This window comes from Ranitomeya variabilis, chromosome 5, assembly GCF_051348905.1.
Source record: "Ranitomeya variabilis isolate aRanVar5 chromosome 5, aRanVar5.hap1, whole genome shotgun sequence".
Classification (NCBI taxonomy): domain Eukaryota; kingdom Metazoa; phylum Chordata; class Amphibia; order Anura; family Dendrobatidae; genus Ranitomeya; species Ranitomeya variabilis.
Genome location: NC_135236.1, coordinates 538161784 through 538174376, shown reverse-complemented (window position 1 = coordinate 538174376; position 12593 = coordinate 538161784).

Genomic DNA, 12593 nt, shown 5'->3' with positions numbered 1-12593 from the left:
GATGTTCTTTTCAGCTGGACGGAAGTTGAACCGGGCGAAGAATAATGACCATCGAGCTTGAGGAGGGTGAAGCCTCTGAGCCAATAGAAGGTAGGACAAGTTCTTATGATCAATGTAGATAATAACTGGACGAACTGCACCCTCCAAAAGGTAATGCCATTCCTCCAAGGCCAATTTGAAGGCCAAGAACCCCCTGTCACCATTGGTGTAGTTGTATTCATAGGGCGAGAACGCCTTGGAGAAAAACCCACAGGTCAGCATCCTCCTGGAAGAAAATTCCTGTGTGAGTACGGCTCCGGCTCCAGACGAGGAAGCATCTACCTCCACGAAGAACTGCTTATTGACCATCGGCCTATGGTGTGTGGGAGCAGTAGACAAGGCTTGTTTGAGAGACAAAAATAATAATAATAATCTTTATTTTTATATAGCGCTAACACATTCTACAGCATTTTACAGTTTGCACACATTATCATCGCTGTCCCCGATGGGGGCTCACATTCTAATTTCCCCATCAGTATGTCTTTGGAGTGTGGGAGGAAACTGGAGAACCCGGAGGAAACCCACGCACACACGGGGAGAACATAAAAACTCCTTGTAGGTGTTGCTGCACAAAGTTACCTGCTGAACTGGAATCCAAGTACGCCATCTCAGAAAATCACCCGCCACCAGCCAACATCTGTATAGACACAGTAAGGGATAGAGAGGATTCACTCTCACCTAGCAAGGCCTCTCTTTCCAAACCTAAGCAGAGAAGTTTTCCAGCCTCTTGGGACATCGACAGTGAAAATGGGTAGCACTCCCACAATAAAGACACAGCCTCCTAGCAAACCTTTCCTCATGTTCTCGCTCATCCAACTTGATGCGGTCAACCTCCATAGGCTCGGGAACCGAGGTTGGAGCTGGATCAGACGAGATGAAAGGTCTTTGAAAAGATGGAGCTAAATGGGGAAATCGCCTGTCATGGGCTCTTTCCTTGGTCCGTTCTTGAAGGCGGAGATCGATTCAGATGGCAAATGAGATGAAGTCATCCAGGGTATCAGGTAGATCCCCACAAGTTCCTCATATAAATCCACAAGTTGTGTAGCATTGGTTGGTTCAGCAGCCTAAAGAGAACTGAGATGGACATCCAGGGTCTGCATAAAAGTCACCAGTTTGTCCTGACTTTGTCGAAGGCTGGCTAGTTCCCTTTGGGCAGAGAATCAGGTATCAGTGGGATCCATGACCTGGGCAAAATCTGTCAAGACAAGGCAGGCGGAGCGAGGTTAGTGTGCTTACTCCCTCGCAAACCAGAAGAGAGGAGGCAGAGGCACACGTCGGGAAGATGCCACAGCTCGAGGCAAGATGCCACAGCTCGAGGAAAGATCGTGGAAGCGTGGACAGGGTAAGTATGATTGTGGGGAACAGGGGAATGCCTGCGGCCAGACGGAGCCCGATCTCCCAGTATCCTAGAGACTGATCCCACCAACCAGGTTGTTACAGCAAGTAGCCTCACCCCACTATTGCCACAATTACAGCAGACAGGAAATCATAGCTGAACTAACATGTTGGAGTACTTAGCTAAAAAAACTGTGAAACGAATATGGCTTAAAGATTCACACAGGGTTTGGTAGAATTATATGCACGGAAATTATCCAAACCTTTACATTAGATGTAATATTAAACAAATGTAGGACAAACACATTACAACAAAAGTAAGTAAAAGATGCTCCTCGGACAAAATATATTTCTACATATTTGTGTTCTGAAATGTTATTCCCGTCTGCACTTCTTCCAAAAGCAAATCAAAACTTGCCAGGCTCTTCCTACAGTAGGTAAAAAACTTGTCAGGATGGCTGTCCTTTAGTGAGCTGTCACCTCAGGAGTGGATGAACCCAGAATTTGTCACCACTAGGGTTGAGCGAAACGGATGGGACAATTTCAAAAATCGTCGACTTTCGGCAAAGTCGGGTTTCGTGAAACCCGACCCGATCCCAGTGTGGGATTGGCCATGCTGTCGGCGATCTTCGCGCCAAAGTCGCGTTTCGTATGACGCTTTCAGCGCCATTTCTCAGCCAATGAAGGAGGATGCAGAGTGTGGGCAGCGTGATGACATAGGTCTCGGTCCCCACCATCTTAGAGAAGGGCGTGACAGTGATTGGCTTGCTTTCTGCGGCGTCACAGGGGCTATAAAGGGGCGTGCACGCCGACCGCCATCTTACTTCTGCCGATCTGAGCATATGGAGAGGTTGCTGCAGCTTCGTCAGAAGCAGGGATATACTTAGGGAGGGAAGATTAACCCCCAAACCGTTTGTGCTGTAGCGATTTCCAGTGTCCACCTTTTCTTTGCAGGGACAGTGGGGGCTAGATTTTTGTGCATCAGCTCTGTAGCTTATAAGGCTCCCTGATAGCTGCATTGCTGTTTGTACGCCGCTCTGCTAACCAACTGCTTTTTTAACCCCTTAACGACCGCCGATATGCCTTTTAACGGCGGCCGCTAAGGGTACTTAATCCACAGCGCCGTTAATTAACGGCGCTGTGGAAAAAGTGAATAGCGCCCCCCAGAGTCGGATTTTCTCTGGGGTCTCGGTTGCCGAGGGTAGCCGAGACCCCAGAGAACATGATTCGGGGGGTTTTTACCGACCCCCGAGTTGCGATCGCCGGTAATTAACCGTTTACCGGCGGTCGCAACAAAAAAAAAAAAACGCGATTTGCCGTTTAATTTCTCTGTCCTCCGATGTGATCGCACATCGGAGGACAGAGAAATGTGGTCCCCGATGGCCCCCAATAGCCCCCCAATACTCACCTACCTCCCCCGGTGCTCCTCGTGTCTCCCCATGGGCGCCGCCATCTTTTTTCCGGGAAAAAATGGCGGGCGCACGCGTAGTGCGCCCGCCGCCCGGCACCCGGAAGATCTTTGGGGTCTCGGCTGCCGGGGGTAGCCGAGACCCCAAAGAACATGATCGGGGTCGGTTTGCACCGACCCCTGCTTTGCGATCGCCGGTAATTAACAGTTTACCGGCGACCGCAAAAAAAAAAAAAAAAAAGCGATCAGTTATTTCTCTGTCCTCTGATGTGATCGCACATCAGAGGACAGAGAAATAGGGGGATTCGGGGACCCTATCATACTCACCCGGGGTCCCTGGGTCCTCTTCTGTCTTCTCCTGCCAGCCGACTTTTTCATCATGGCGGGCGCATGCGCAGTGCGCCCGCCATCTGCTGCCATCTGCCGGCTGGCAGGAGAAGACAAGTTGGGGCTAAAATTAGAGTTAGGGTTAGAGTTAGGGTTAGAGTTAGGGTTAGAGTTAGGGTTAGAGTTAGGGTTAGAGTTAGGGTTAGAGTTAGGGTTAGAGTTAGGGTTAGAGTTAGGGTTAGAGTTAGGGTTAGAGTTAGAGTTAGGGTTAGAGTTAGGGTTAGAGTTAGGGTTAGAGTTAGGGTTAGGGTTAGAGTTAGGGTTAGAGTTAGGGTTAGGGTTAGAGTTAGGGTTAGAGTTAGGGTTAGGGTTAGAGTTAGGGTTAGGGTTAGAGTTAGGGTTAGAGTTAGGGTTAGAGTTAGGGTTAGAGTTAGGGTTAGGGTTAGAGTTAGGGTTAGATTTAGGGTTAGAGTTAGGGTTAGGGTTAGGGTTAGGGTTAGAGTTAGGGTTAGAGTTAGGGTTAGGGTTAGGGTTAGAGTTAGGGTTAGGGTTAGAGTTAGGGTTAGGGTTGGGGCTAAATTTAGGGTTAGGGCTAGGGTTAGGGTTAGGCTACTTTCACACTAGCGTTTTTTGGCTTCCATCGCAATGCGTCGTTGGAGAAAAAACGCATCCTGCAAAAGTGCTTGCAGGATGCGTTTTTTCTCCATTGGCTTGCATTAGCGACGCATTGCGACGGATTGCCACATGTCGCATCCGTCGTGCGACGGATGCGTCGTGCTTTGGCGGACCGTCGACACAAAAAAAACTACATGTAACTCTTTTGTGCGACGTGTCCGCCATTTCCGACCGCGCATGCGTGGCCGGAACTCCGCCCCCGCCTCCCCGCACCTCACAATGGGGCAGCGGATGCGTTGAAAAAACAGCATCCGCTGCACCCGTTGTGCGGCGCTTACAACGCTAGCGTCGGTACGTCGGCCCGACACACTGCGATGGGCCGAGTACGACGCTAGTGTGAAAGTAGCCTTAGGCTTCTTTCACACTTGCGTCGGTACGGGGCGGTCGCAATGCGTCAGCCTGATGTACCGACGCACGTTGTGAAAATTGTGCACAACGTGGGCAGCGGATGCAGTTTTTCAATGCATCCGCTGCCCAGTCTATGTCCTGGGGAGGAGGGGGCAGAGTTACGGCCACGCATGCGCGGAAATGGCGGATGCGACGTACAAAAAAAAGGTTACATTGAACTTTTTTTGTGACGACGGGAGCTAAAGTTATGGTTAGGGTTGGGATTAGGGTTAGGGTTTGGATTAGGGTTGGGATTAGTGTTACGTTTGGGATTAGGGTTGGGATTAGGGTTAGGGTTGGGATTAGGGTTAGGGGTGTGTTGGATTTAGGGTTTTGATTAGGGTTATGGTTAGGGTTGAGATTAGGGCTGTTTTGGGGTTAGGGTTGTGATTATCGTTAGGGTTGTGATTAGGATTATGGATCGGGTTGAGATTAGGGTTAGGGGTGTGTTGGGGTTAGGGTTGGAGTTAGAATTGGGGGGTTTCCACTGTTTAGGTACATCAGGGGGTCTCCAAACACGACAGCCAATTTTGCGCTAAAAAAGTCAAATGGTACTCCCTCCCTTCTGAGCTCTGCCATGCGCCCAAACAGTGCTTTACCCCCACATATGGGGCATCAGCGTACTCGGGATAAATTGGACAACAACTTTTGGGGTCCAATTTCTCCTGTTACCCTTGTGAAAATAAAAACTTGGGGGCTAAAAAATCTTTATTGTTAAAAAATATATATTTTTTATTTTCACGACTCTGCATTATAAACTTCTGTGATGCACTTGGGCATTCAAAGTTCTCACTACACATCTAGATAAGTTCCATGGGGGGTCTAGTTTCCAAAATGGGGTCACTTTTGGGGGGTTTCTACTGTTTAGGCACATCAGGGGCTCTCCAAACGCGACATGGCGTCCGATCTCAATTCCAGTCAATTTTGCATTGAAAAGTCAAATGGCGCTCCTTTGCTTCCAAGCTCAGCCATGCGCCCAAACAGTGGTTTACCCCCACATATGGGGTGTCGGCGTACTCAAGAGAAATTGTACAACAGCTTCTGGGGTCCATTTTCTCCTGTTACCCTTGGTAAAATAAAAATTTGGAGGCAAAAAGATCATTTTTGTAGAAAAAATGCGATTTTTTTATTTTCACGGCTCTACGTTATAAACTTCTGTGAAGCACCTGGGGGTTTAAAGTGCTCACCACACATCTAGATAAGTTCCTTAAGGGGTCTAGTTTCCAAAATGGTGTCATATGTGGGGGGTCTCTACTGTTTAGGCACATCAGCGGCTCTCCAAACGTGACATGGCGTCCGATCTCAATTCCAGCCAATTCTACATTGAAAAAGTAAAACGACACTCCTTCTCTTCCAAGCTCTGCGGTGCGCCCAAACAGTGGTTTACCCCCATATATGGGGTATCGACGTACTCAGGAGAAATTGCACAACAACTTTTGTGGCCTAATTTCTCCTGTTACCCTTGTGAAAATAAAAATTTGGGGGCAAAAAGATCATTTTTGTAGAAAAAATGAGATTTTTTATTTTCACGGCTCTACGTTATAAACTTCTGTGAAGCACTTGGGGGTTCAAAGTGCTCACCACACATCTAGATAAATTCCTTGGGGGGTCTAGTTTCCAAAATGGTGTCACTTGTGGGGGGTTTCCACTGTTTAGGCACATTAGGGGCTCTCCAAACGCGACATGGCGTCCGATCTCAATTCCAGCCAATTCTGCATTGAAACAGTCAAACGGTGCTCCTTCACTTCCAAGCTCTGCGGTGCGCCCAAACAGTGGTTTACCTCCACATATGGGGTATCGGCGTACTCAGGAAAAATTGCACAGCAAAATTTGTGGTTAAATTTCTGTTTTTACACTTGTGAAAATTAAAAAAAATGGTTCTGAAGTAAAATGTTTGCAAAAAAAAGTTAAATGTTCATTTTTTTCTTCCACATTGTTTTAGTTCCTGTGAAGTACATAAAGGGTTAATAAACTTCTTGAATGTGGTTTTGAGCAGCTTGAGGGGTGCAGTTTTTAGAATGGTGTCACACTTGGTTATTTTCTATAATATAGACCCCTCAAAATCACTTCAAAGGTGATGTGGTCCCTAAAAAAAACATGGTGTTGTAAAAATGAGAAATTGCTGGTCAACTTTTAACCCTTATAACTCCCTAACAAAAAAAAAAAATTGTTTCCAAAATTGTGCTGATGTAAAGTAGACATGTGAGAAATGTTATTTATTAACTATTTTTTGTGACATATCTCTCTGATTTAAGGGCATAAAAATACAAAGTTTGAAAATTGCAAAATTTTAAAAATTTTCGCCATATTTCCATTTTTTTCATAAATAATCGCAAGTAATATCGAAGAAATGTTACCACTAACTTGAAGTACAACATGTCACGAAAAAACAATCTCAGAATCAGCAGGATCCGATAAAGCGTTCCAGAGTTATTAGCTCATAAATTGACACTGGTCAGAATTGTAAAAATTGGCTCGGTCATTAAGTATCAAATTGGCTCTGTCACTAAGGGGTTAAAAGCAAAAATCCTGTTGCCCCTTTCTGCACAGTTCTATTGTTTATTTGTCCACACTTTTGTGTGCAGCAGTCCTTTTTATTGCTGGCTGCCATACTTTTCCTGAGATCATTGTAGGGAGATTGCTATTGTAGTACAGTCCTATATATATATATATATATATATATATATATATATATATATATATATATATATATATATATATATATATATATATATATATATTATATAATTGCCTAGAATACTACTTCCTGCAATTTGTGCCAACTTCCGTGGCTTTGTCCGGAGCTATTGTCCGGAGCTATTGTCCAGAGCTAATGTCCGGAGCTAAGTGACGTCACCAGTGTCCTACACCCAGGCAGAGCACAGTGGCCCCAGGCAGAGCACAGGGGACCCAGGCAGAACATGGGGCCCCAGGCAGCATTTGGGGCCCCAGGCAGAGTACAGGGGCCCCAGGCAGCATATGGGGCCCCAGGCAGAGCACAGTGGCCCCAGGCAGAGCACACACCAAATCGGAGGCCGAGGAGCCCCGCCCACCAAAGCGGAGGCCGAGCGGCCCCGCCCACCAAAGCGGAGGCCGAGGGGCCCGGCCCCGCCCACCAAAGCAGAGGCCGAGGGTCCCCGCCCACCACATCGGAGGCCAAGGGTCCCCGCCCACCACATCGGAGGCCGAGGGTCCCCGCCCACCACATCGGAGGCCGAGGGTCCCCGCCCACCAAATCGGAGGCCGAGGGTCCCCGCCCACCAAATCGGAGGCCGAGGGTCCCCGCCCACCAAATCGGAGGCCGAGGGTCCACGCCAACCAAATCGGAGGCCGAGGGTCCCCGCCCACCAAATCGGAGGCCGAGGGTCCACACCAACCAAATCGGAGGCCGAGAGGCCCCGCCCACCAAAGCGGAGGCCGAGCGGCCCCGCCCACCAAAGCGGAGGCCGAGGGGCCCGGCCCCGCCCACCAAAGCAGAGGCCGAGGGTCCCCGCCCACCACATCGGAGGCCGAGGGTCCCCGCCCACCACATCGGAGGCTGAGGGTCCCCGCCCACCACATCGGAGGCCGAGGGTCCCCGCCCACCAAATCGGAGGCCGAGGGTCCCCGCCCACCAAATCGGAGGCCGAGGGTCCACACCAACCAAATTGGAGGCCGAGGGGCCCCGCCCACCAAATCGAAGGCCGAGGGGCCCCGCCCACCAAAGCGGAGGCCGAGGGTCCCCGCCCACCAAATCGGAGGCAGAGGGACCCCGCCCACCAAATCGGAGGCCGAGGGTCCCCGCCCACCAAATCGGAGGCCGTGGGGCCCCGCCAACCAAAGCGGAGGCCGAGGGTCCCCGCCCACCAAATCGGAGGCAGAGGGTCCGCGCCCACCAAATCGGAGGCCGAGGGTCCCCGCCCATCAAATCGGAGGCCAGTCCCCGCCCACCAAATCGGAGGCCGAGGGTCCTCACCCACCAAATCGGAGGACGAGGGGCCCCACCAACCAAATCGGAGGCCGAGGAGCCCCGCCCACCAAAAGTAAGTGCGGCCCCAAAAGTAAGTGCGCCCCCGGGTGCAAAAGTAAGTGCGCCCCCGGGTGCAAAAGTAAGTGCGCCCCCGGGTGCAAAAGTAAGTGCGCCCCCGGGTGCAAAAGTAAGTGCGCCCCCGGGTGCAAAAGTAAGTGCGCCTCCGGGTGCAAAAGTAAGTGCGCCCCCGGGTGCAAAAGTAAGCGCGCCCCCGGCCCCGGGTGCAAAAGTAAGCGCGCCCCCCAGTCCCGTGTGTGAAAAGTGCTGCTGTAAAGCTGGTAGCGCTGTTCAAGCACCATGTATTTCCTTCAGGAAATGCCCATCTAATATATAATTGCCTAGAATACTACTTCCTGCAATTTGTGCCAACTTCCGTGGCTTTGTCCGGAGCTAATGTCCGGAGATAATGTCCGGAGCTAATGTCCGGAGCTAATGTCCGGAGATAAGTGACGTCACCAGTGTCCTACACCCAGGCAGAGCACAGGGGCCCCAGGCAGCATATGGGGCCCCAGGCAAAGCACAGTGGCCCCAGGCAGAGCACAGGGGCCCCAGGCAGCATATGGGGCCCCAGGCAGAGCACAGTGGCCCCAGGCAGAGCACAGGGGCCCCAGGCAGCATATGGGGCCCCAGGCAGAGCACAGTGGCCCCAGGCAGAGCACAGGGGCCCCAGGCAGCATATGGGGCCCCAGGCAGAGCACAGTGGTCCCAGGCAGAGCACAGGGGCCCCAGGCAGCCTATGGGGCCCCAGGCAGAGCACAGTGGCCCCAGGCAGAGCACAGGGGCCCCACGCAGCATATGGGGCCCCAGGCAGAGCACAGTGGCCCCAGGCAGAGCACAGGGGCCCCAGGCAGAACATGGGGCCCCAGGCAGAGCACAGGGGCCCCAGGCAGCATATGGGGCCCAAGGCAGAGCACAGGGGCCCCAGGCAGAGCACAGGGGCCCCAGGCAGCATTTGGGGCCCCAGGCAGAGCACAGGGGCCCCAGGCAGCATATGGGGCCCCAGGCAGAGCACAGTGGCCCCAGGCAGCATATGGGGCCCCAGGCAGAGCACAGGGGCCCCAGGCAGCATATGGAGCTCCAGGCAGAGCACAGGGGCCCCAGGCAGCAAATGGGGCCCCAGGCAGAGCACAGGGGCCCCAGGCAGAGCACAGGGGCCCCAGGCAGCATATGGGGCCCCAGGCAGAGCACAGTGGTCCCAGGCAGAGCACAGGAACCCCAGGCAGCATATGGGGCCCCAGGCAGAGCATAGGGGCCCCAGGCAGCATATGGGGCCCCAGGCAGAGCACAGTCGCCCCAGGCAGAGCACAGGGGCCCCAGGCAGAACATGGGGCCCCAGGCAGAGCACAGGGGCCCCAGGCAGAGCACAGGGGCCCCAGGCAGCATATGGGGCCCCAGGCAGAGCACAGGGGCCCCAGGCAGAGCACAGGGGCCCCAGCAGCATATGGGGCCCAAGGCAGAGCACAGGGGCCCCAGGCAGCATATGGGGCCCCAGGCAGAGCACAGTGGCCCCAGGCAGAGCACAGGGGCCCCAGGCAGAGCGCAGGGGCCCCAGGCAGAGCGCAGGGGCCCCAGGCAGAACATGGGGCCCCAGGCAGAGCACAGGGGCCCCAGGCAGCATATGGGGCCCCAGGCAGCATATGGGGCCCCAGGCAGAGCACAGGGGCCCCAGGCAGCATATGGGGCCCCAGGCAGAACACAGGGGCCCCAGGCAGAGCACAGGGGCCCCAGGCAGCATATGGGGCCCCAGGCAGAGCACAGGGGCCCCAGGCAGCATATGGGGCCCCAGGCAGAGCACAGTGGCCCCAGGCAGCATATGGGGCCCCAGGCAGAGCACAGTGGCCCCAGGCAGAGCACAGGGGCCCCAGGCAGCATATGGGGCCCCAGGCAGAGCACAGTGGTCCCAGGCAGAGCACAGGGGCCCCAGGCAGCATATGGGGCCCCAGGCAGAGCACAGGGGCCCCAGGCAGCATATGGGGCCCCAGGCAGAGCACAGTGGCCCCAGGCAGCATATGGGGCCCCAGGCAGAGCACAGTGGCCCCAGGCAGAGCACAGGGGCCCCAGGCAGAACATGGGGCCCCAGGCAGAGCACAGGGGCCCCAGGCAGCATATGGGGCCCCAGGCAGCATATGGGGCCCCAGGCAGAGCACAGGGGCCCCAGGCAGCATATGGGGCCCCAGGCAGAGCACAGTGGCCCCAGGCAGAGCACAGGGGCCCCAGGCAGCATATGGGGCCCCAGGCAGAGCACAGTGGTCCCAGGCAGAGCACAGGGGCCCCAGGCAGCCTATGGGGCCCCAGGCAGAGCACAGTGGCCCCAGGCAGAACATGGGGCCCCAGGCAGAGCACAGGGGCCCCAGGCAGAGCACAGGGGCCCCAGGCAGCATATGGGGCCCCAGGCAGCATATGGGGCCCCAGGCAGAGCACAGGGGCCCCAGGCAGCATATGGGGCCCCAGGCAGAGCACAGGGGCCCCAGGCAGAACATGGGGCCCCAGGCAGAGCACAGGGGCCCCAGGCAGCATATGGGGCCCCAGGCAGCATATGGGGCCCCAGGCAGAGCACAGCGATATTTTGGACCAGTGTGCGGTGTTTCAGACCCCCTTTGTGATGTCTGGGGCCCTGTTCTTAAGTATATTAAAGATTAAAGTAACGTATATTAAAGTATATTATAGATCAAATTTGACACGTTTATGAGCACCATTGAGTGATATACTCAAGAATGACATAATTTTTCAACATTTTATGGTTTCAAACTGTAAACACTCAGAGTTTTTTTTACTTCAACCAGAAAACCTTAACGGTTCATAAAAAACTTGACTGTTCAGGATATGATAAAAGTCATAGTATTCTGAATCTTTAACTTATAAAGATACCTTTACATGGGGTGATTATTGGTTCCAGAGAGGCTTTCGGCCGATAATCGTACACATGGCTGGTGAAAGGACAATACAATATAAACGTTCAAAGGTAAACACTGATAACATTAAAATCTAATATATAATTGCCTAGAATACTACTTCCTGCAATTTGTGCCAACTTCCGTGGCTTTGTCCGGAGATAATGTCCGGAGATAAGTGACGTCACCAGCGTCCTACACCCGCTCAGGGTGGACAAAGATATATGCCTTCGTGGTGCGCGGCACTTTTCTGATTGGTTGCCGCCTGCCGCGAGCGACCAATCAGAAATGTGCCGTACTGTCAAGAATTGTCAAGAGCTGGTGAGTGCAGCCATTTTTTGTTCTTTCTTACTATTATTTATTAATTGTATTATTCTTACATTTGAATAAATAAAGTATATATGGATTCTAGACTCCCGATTCTTTAGAATCGGGCTGCCATCTAGTATATATATATATATATATATATATATATATATATATATATATATAATATATCTTCCAGCCCCTTTCTGCCACGTACACTGTGTAGTGTAATACAGTGGGCCTGATTTTTGCAGTAGTCTCCCACATATAAAAAGGGAGATTTAAATTGCCGCTAAGTGCATCTGCGTCAGTTCTGCCTTTTCGACTGGCATCTGTTGTTACTGTCACTAGTGGATTTTGTATCCAGTCCACACCTTTGAGAAGGTTTGTTTGGATCACCCAACAGGTTAAGGAGGCTTTTACCTTCCCTGGAGTGTATACTCTTCTGTTTAGGAAGTTTGGATTTCCATTCCAGTTTTCCAGAATGTGTGCCTGCAGAATTCTGGAATGGGCCTGAGCCCACTGGACTGACTGTATGCAGGCCGTCATCGACCCCAGAAGAGACATCGCTGTCCGCAGAGTAGGGGACCTTTGTTTTTTGAAGTCTAGGACTTTGGATGTCAAGTTCTTCCAGTGATCTTCTGGTAGGAAAGATTTTTGATTTTCCGAGTCCAACAGGACCCCCAAATATTTTATCACTTTTGATGGTGTGACGCCCAGGAGACTGAGGTACCCAGCACCAGATCAATGAGGTCTGTCTCTTGAGGGGGATGTCACTAGTGCAGGAGTAAAATGAACAAAAATTTTTATTCAAACATTTTTAAAAAATTGGAAAGCTGCTTACCAAAAATATAAATTACAAAATAAGGATGGAGACAACCATCAATACGCTGGACGCATTTCTAGCGCTGAAAGCGCTCTTAAACTTCAGCATAAGAATGAATAGAAAGGTCCCGGATATATAAAGCAATGCAACAGGTGGATACAATCAGTCTGATCACTGCCAAGCCGAACAGCGGCGAGGAAGAAATCCAGAACCAACTTAAAAACTATGCAAGAACAGATGTGTATAAAACAAATACAAGAAAAAACATTATAAAACACAAGTTAATAATGCAACATCGCTTCTTTTCCCAGATTTAACCCTGTAGGTACACGGGTATTGAACAGATAAATCCAAAATGCCTCCTTATCGCGTAATTTTCTTTCTCTGTCT